Source organism: Spermophilus citellus (assembly GCF_964194105.1).
Source record: "Spermophilus citellus genome assembly, chromosome: 10".
Taxonomy (NCBI): domain Eukaryota; kingdom Metazoa; phylum Chordata; class Mammalia; order Rodentia; family Sciuridae; genus Spermophilus; species Spermophilus citellus.
In genome coordinates this window covers 84,919,534-84,926,945 of record NC_138197.1, presented here as the reverse complement: position 1 = coordinate 84,926,945, position 7,412 = coordinate 84,919,534, and the positions used below count along the sequence as shown (strand labels likewise).

The 7,412-nt window shown below is 41.4% G+C and overlaps 1 pseudogene across 1 annotated transcript; it reads right to left on the bottom strand.

The window, feature by feature from the left end:
* Positions 1-1,291: 1,291 nt before the first annotated feature.
* Positions 1,292-2,057, bottom strand: LOC308657984 (NEDD8-conjugating enzyme UBE2F-like; annotated as a pseudogene). Its single transcript has 2 exons — positions 1,848-2,057; positions 1,292-1,794 (listed from the first exon to the last, which is right to left on the bottom strand). The product of its transcript is annotated as an NEDD8-conjugating enzyme UBE2F-like (transcript).
* Between the last annotated feature and the right edge of the window lie 5,355 nt (positions 2,058-7,412).

Below are 7,412 nucleotides of genomic sequence, written 5' to 3'. Positions count from 1 at the left end.
ATTTCCTCCTCATGGAATATTTTGCCAAGGATGTTCTGTAGTGCAGGCTTTCTAGTAATGTAAATCCTTTTAACTCTTGATTATCATGAGAGGTTTTTATTTTGTCATCATATCTAAAGCTTAATATTGTTGGATATAAGATTCATGGGGGCTGGGGCAGGGGCTCATGGGCTGGGGCTGTGTATCAGTGGTAGAACACTCACCTGGCACATGTGAGGCACTGGGTTCATGCCTCAGCACCACATAAAAATAAAGGTATTGTGTCCACTTACAACTAAAAAAATACATATTAAAAAAAAGATTCTTGGTTAGCATCCATTTTCTTTCAGAGCTTGGTATATGTTGTTCCAGGATCCTCTAGCTTTCAGGGTCTGGGTTGAAAAATCTGTACATATTTTAATTGGTTTTCCCCAATATGTAATCTCATTCCTTTCTCTTTTGGCTTTTAAAATTCTCTCCTTATTCTGTATGCTAGGCATTTTCATTATAATGTGCCTTGGTGTAGATCTGTTGTGATTTTGTACATTTGATGTCCTGTAAACCTCTTGTATTTGATTTTCCAATTCATTCTTCATGTTTGGAAAAATTTCTGCCATTATTTCATTGAAAAGATTATTCATTCCTTTGGTTTGGAACTCTATGCCTTCCTCTATCTCTATAATTCTTAAATTTGGTATTTTTATGTTATCCCATAATTCTTGAATGTTCTGCTCATAGTTTCTTACCATCTTCACTGTGTGGTCAAAATTCTTTTCAAAATTACATATTTTATCTTCATTGTCTGAGGTCCTGTCTTCCAAATGGTCTAATCTGTTAGTAGTGCTTTCTATTGTGTTTTAACTTATTTTGTTGTTGTTGTTTGTTTCTTTCTTTCATTTCAGAGATTTCTGTTTTATTTTTTTGTTTTTGGTTTTTTTTGTTTGTTTGTTTTTTTGAGAATAGAAAAAATAATTAAAGCATTAAACTGTACAAATTACAAATCTGTTCCAAAGTATACTTACATTAAATAAAATACGCATTTCAGTAAGATCTACAGTGAATGACTCTGCTCTGGGAAGCCTCACATCTATGGAGGGCCACCATTTGCTGAAGAAGCTAAGAAAATGTGCATCCAACCATAGCATGCCATGGTTTCTTATTGCCAATCTGCAAGTGACACTGGATACCGATCTGCTGAGGAAGAGGAAACAAGCACTAGCCTCAATGCTGGCCCATTACAACTTCCCAGGAGTCTCACCGACAGCCTAGACAGCACAGTTTCAGAAAAGTGAGCATGTTAAGGGAGGCAGACAACTCTTCAGAGGCCCAAACATGTTTCCTGCTGTATTTATGCTGCATTCCCTGCCTACAGTGGGCGGTCAGGAGGATGATCTTCTTCGGGACAAGGTCACAGGACTGGGACAATCCTGTGGGACTGAGGGAGCATGAGGTCAGGGAGGAGGGCTACCTCATGCTGCTTCACATTAGAGACAAACTGTGACACACAGTCCATGGGCCTGCAATCATCTCCTCTTATCATCTGGCATAACGCTGGATGTAATCGTCCACCTTATTTCGGAAGTCCTCCTTGTCCCGCAAATAATATTCTGCAGCTTCAATATTCAGTGGATCATCAAAATCCAAAAGGTCAGTAAATAAAGAATTTAATCCCCAAACAACATCCTTTAAGGTTCTCGTGGGAGCCCAGCCAGTGCCATCGATCGAATGTTCTCTCAGTAAACTTAGACATATTTCCCCTGTCTCCGTGATGTTGGGGTGCCAGATCCTGGTCAAGCATTTCACTTTGGGAGGCACTTTCATTGCTTCATTGGCCTTTTACACTTTATTTCACCTCCCTAATGGTTCACCATGTTGTCTGCATCAGGAACTTCAGTTTAAAACTGAAATTTTCCACCCTGGTAGTAACCCTCATCTTTGACAAGCAACTTGTCTCTTGCAGAGACCCTCCGAGTGGAGTCAGACATGGTGGCTGACGTCCGGGACCCTTTGAGACTATCATCCCGCTTCAGCTTGCTTGCCAGCATTAGCATTACTGCCACCATTACCCTGGGCACCCCAAGACAGGCAAGGCAGGCCGGCGCCCAACACCGTGCCCAGCCGCACATTGGCAGCAAGATGCAGCCCCTCACAGCCCTCTGTTTTGTTTCAGAACCTCTCTCTCCTTACTGAAGTAATCTTTTGCTTCCTGTAGTTGCTTATGTAGCTCTTTATCAAAATGATCTTTTGTTGCCTGTATTTGGTCTCTTATATTATCCTTTAATTCACAGAATATTTTAATTATGTACATTCTGAACTTCTCTGTAATTTCTCCTGTTGTGCTGCCCATAGATTCTAATAATGTAGTATCTTGGTTTGTTTGGGCATTTTCTTCCCTTGTTTTTTCATGTTGTTCATGTGTCTTCCCTTCTAGCACTGCAGATCTGAGGCATTACAGCTTTTACCTATAGACTTATAGTGTCCTTGTGGGATTCCAATACCTCTCCTTTAAGGGGGAACAACAATATTAACAGATCCCAATATATACAATATACAACCTTAAGCCAAATAGCTGCTATTAAGACATTTACGGTTTTGTTACAATATACAGAAATAGTAAGTTCAATTATTATGTACAATATAAACAGTAGGTTTGCAAAAGGGTCTCCAGTTTCTGATGGTGGGCAAAGAACCAGGGGTGAGGTGTAGGATGATATGTTGAGGAGGTAGGACATGATTATATAGAGTTATTAGATCTTAGAAAGCATGAAAAAGAAGTTGGTTAGTAGCAGGAAAAGAAAGAGAAAATGATTTGGGGGAGAAAAGTAAATGGGAAGACAATAGAGTATAAAAACAAACAGAAGTAGAAAGAAAAATTAAAAATGTAAAACAGATATTTTATAAAATATCTATTATGAAAATAGGAGATAAAAAATATACAACACAACTATAATATACTATTCAGACATCCCAGTCCTCAGCAGCCTAATTCATAAAAAGCACTTGGTTTCACAAATCTTGGGGATGTGAGGGTGGGAGAAGAGAGAGAGAGGAAAAAAAAATACTAGGATTATTTTTGTTGAAGATCAGTATCTTTCCTGCTTCCCTTCTCACCCAATAGGTTGTCTGTTGTTTGCTGGTATTGCCATCCTCAGGAAGGTGAAGGTTATTAGGGTGGGAGGGTTGTTCTTGGGGGCGGAGCTCCTGGACATGGAGAATAACACTTGCTGGCCCCTGATGGGAGACTGCACCCCAAGGATCTCCTTTGGGGCCCACTCGTTGATGTGGGCACCTGGTCTGATCTCCTTGTATCGCCTGTAGACCTCACAATTCCTGGTCTCTAATTTAGTCTCTAAACTGTATCTTACTCACCCCCTTCCTTTCAACTTCCCAGTCAGGAACCTTTCTCTCTGGGGGTCTTGTGGGCTGCGCTTTGGGGGCTGTGCACCTGTTGCAGAGAGCAGTTTTGTACTGGGCAGTTCAGGACCAGATTTTGTGAGCTATGGACCAGCTGCATAGCTGCTAGCACTGTGCTGGGTTAGCGCTGCCAGGGAGAGGGGGAAGTTGGGGACTATAGGTACCTTGATTTTGCTCCCAAACCTCAGCTGGTGCTCCAAGCTGGAGGTTACCCCAAATAAACAGGGTGATGAAGGTGTTGCAAGATGGAGGCGGCTCCTTTCAGCAATGGGGTGTCGGGTTGGTCTGGTGGGGCCAGGCGGTTGCAGTGGACAGCGTGTTCAGAGATGCAGCTCTGTGGCATGCAGTGTTGTGGCTGGCAGCTGTCTCCAGACCCTGTGCAGTGTCCCCAGGTGCAGGCTACCGTGTGTAGTGGACTATGGCAGTGGTTGCAGTGTCCCATCATGGAGGCAACCAGGGGAGCCCCCATCCACACAGGAGTGGCAGCCGGAGTTTCTGCACGTGTGCAGTAGCCGGGTGTCCTGTGTGGAAGCTGTAGCCGGGATTCCTGCACGGGTGGGCGGCCAGGAACCCTTCACAAGTACTGATGCCGGTGGTCCTGCTTGGCACCCAGAGGTCCTGCTTGGGCAAGTGGCTGGGAGTTTTGCTGATGCTGAGGCCTGGAAACCTGCATGGTCACAGTGGCCATGATTCCTGCGCCGGAGCAGCTGTCAGGGATCCTCTAATCACTAGTAAAGAAACAGTATTCCCACTACTAGAATCCCAGATAGTGAAGCAACCCAGAATGCAGCCTCCCTCTAGCCCGCCATCTTGGATTCTTCCCACCCTGTTACAGTTTTATTAAGATGGAAATCATGTGTGATTAGCATATTTCTCAATTTCCCAGGTCATAGCTGTTTTGGATGTTTTCAGTAGCTGAACTGGGGGCACCTTGGCTATTTTGGGTTCATCTTTGGATACCTTTCCAGGAAGGGCTCTGGAATCCAAACACCACAGGAATGCATAGGACTAAGTACTTTCTCTCTGCTTATCAGCCCTTCCTTCACTGCTACCTCCTTAGCAAAATTCATGGTGCAGGAGGGCCAGAGGAAAGCATTGCTGAGCCCCAGTAATCTGCCCCACCATCTGGGGCATTTTTAGACTCTAATTTATCCTGACAGCCCACTTGGCCTAAGGCCCTGCTCATTTCCCCTTGACCCTGTGAAGTTTCTCTGTCAGACCTACCCTTAGCTAGACCAGGAAGCTGTCCCAAGTATAGAGGCAGCCTTGGCTCTCTGCTCATTTATAAAGGGCTCTTTCTCTCTGGAATTCAGTTAATCAAGGCTTCCTTGTGTGAACACTGGCCTTCGTTATCCCCATAGAAAATACATTTGTTGTTGTTGTTTCTTTCTTTTTCCTTGGGAGAGAAGGTCTTTCATGTCCTTCTCCAACCTCCCCCAAAGTAGAAACCCCCACAAAGCCTGAGTTCTTAACCATTATTTTAAATTGATTTCCAACCATGAAAAAATAAAAGATCGGAAACTCAGATTTGGGCAGAACTACAAAAGAATAAAATATATTCACAAAGAAGGTTAAAGTAAATTAATAAAGTTAAAGCAAATTAAGCAGTTTTGATGGATGTCATTAAGCATGAATAAAAAGCACTATATTATTTTAAACTAATTATTGAAAAAGTCCTCTTGGCCTACCAAGTACACATTTATCCATGGGAGGGAATCAACCCAAAGTTTTCCATGGGCCTGCTGGGTTATTACCTTTCTGGAATATTCTAACTCCATTCAAAAAGGTTAACTCATAGATGGCAATCATCTGGTTTTTTTAGAAAACTGGTTTCATATAAATTCCATGCTGGTTTCTGAAATTGTTTTCCATTTAAGGTTCTGATAATGAACCTCAACAAAAGGCTTTGGTAAGTAGAAGAGACAGGCAAATTTGACAGAAATATATATTTGTATGTCTTTATAGCCCCTAATCTCTTCCAAAGATGTTATTAGTCGGTGAGGGCCATCCAGCTGTATACCATAGACTAGGTAGCTAAAATAACACAGTTCTGGAGGCTAGAAGTCCAAGGTCGAGGCTCTGGCTCATCCACACTCACATACTTACACACGTAGTGTTATGCAAGCCCTATCTTTAAGACAAACTTTGAAAGCATAAGCTAACCACATTATAACTTATGAAATGTCAACCTGTGGTCTGCGGCATACACTTTCATCTCAGGAAACACAGATTTATGCTGTTTTAGAAATGATCTGTGGTTCAACTACTATGAAACAGAATCTTGGCAGAATGTTTTGTTTTGGCCCTAAAATACAATATGGGTCTGTCTAATAGAAGGGGAAAAAATCACTAGTCCTCTCCTTCAACTCAATTTATTTTATTAATAATAGCTATGGTCTCACCATAATAGCTTAATAGCTATGGTCTCGCCAAATATTCCTGGATATCTTCAATATGAGTTCCAACTCATTTTAACAAAGAAACATTATTTTTGTCAAAACCCCAGCAATTGTGAAATGGGAAAAATATCTGTCTTCAATGTCACCAATCTCCTCATCTTACCTCTTATCTTCTTCTCAGGATAAGGGTCTAGCAATACAGAATAATGCTTAGAGTGTTGGCTTTGGAGATAGATGCAGGTTAGAATTCTTGTCAGTTACCCGTTGTAGACCTTTGGCAAGGTGTGTGAGCCTTTAATGCTTGGTCCCTTGTTCATTGACCAAATACTTATTGAGTAATAATCTTACACCAGGCACCACACTACATCCTAAAGCCATAACTGTGCAAAAGACATGTGAGGTCTCTGCCATCCCAGAGCTTAAAATAGGGTTATCAATATATATTGTTGATGATTTTGTTGAAGTTCATGATCAGAATCTTATCAGGAGATTATTTTGCAAGGAGTAAACAGTGCCTCTCAGTTCCAACTACACAGTGGTACCCCTGGGGAGTTCTTGGGGAAAAAAAATACTCTTGTTCAAGTTTTATGCATTAAATATCTATAGCTTTTCATATATCAGCTGTACTTTAATAAAGCAGTTTTAAAATCTGTAAAAAGGGTAGGTCTCGTTTCAAATGCTCTTACCTACATAAAGAAATACATAAATGGCACGAGGAAACTTTCGGAGGTGATAGATGTGCTTATTCCCTTGATTGTGGTGGTGGATTTTCATGACTGTGTGCAGTTGTCCAAACTCATCAAATTGTATACTTTGTATGTAGTTTTAGTAGATTAATTTTACTGCAATAAAGAGGTTTTAAAAAAAATACTGACACTAAACAGATCTCCACTTTCCAGGACCAATTAGTTCGAATTTTTAGAAATGAGACCTAGACACAGGTGTCCATTTAGAGCTCCCCAGGAGCTTCTTCTGTGCAGGGTGAAAACCAGTGAATTAAATGAAACTATGGCTAGTAAGCATAACCGTTATAAACTAATGATTTCACAGGATCTAAGCAAACTCAAAGTAATAGTATTCGGCAAGAATAAAACTGAAACGAAGACAAATTTCTTTACTCAGTCAAAACACCAAAAAGGGAAGAGAGTACTAATGAGGTCAGCAAAGCCCCAGGATGGGGGTGGGGAGTGAGGATCCTATAAGACCCATGTGATCTGATTTGCATTCATATAGGATTCACTCTGGCTGCTGTTTGGGAAACACTGGAGCGGCAAGTGCTAAGGCTCAGAGTTCCATAGGAAGCTGTGCCTGCAATCCAGGTAGAAGTGAGTATGGCTTGCCCCTGGTAGCAGGGCAAGAGGCAAGAATTGGTCAAATGGGACATCCCTTGCAGGTAAAATCAATAACATTTGATGGCATATTGGATGTAAGGTGCAAGAGGAGAAGGATCAAAGATAACTCCAGAGATTATGCATTGAGCAAATGGAAGAATTCAGTTGCTATTAAGTCATGGTAACCATTAAAATTAGTGCATATGCTATTCCCATTAAAGGAAAAGTTACCATTGAGACTTAATTCTAATTCACACAAAGTGCTAATGACAAATAAATTTTTTTGCTT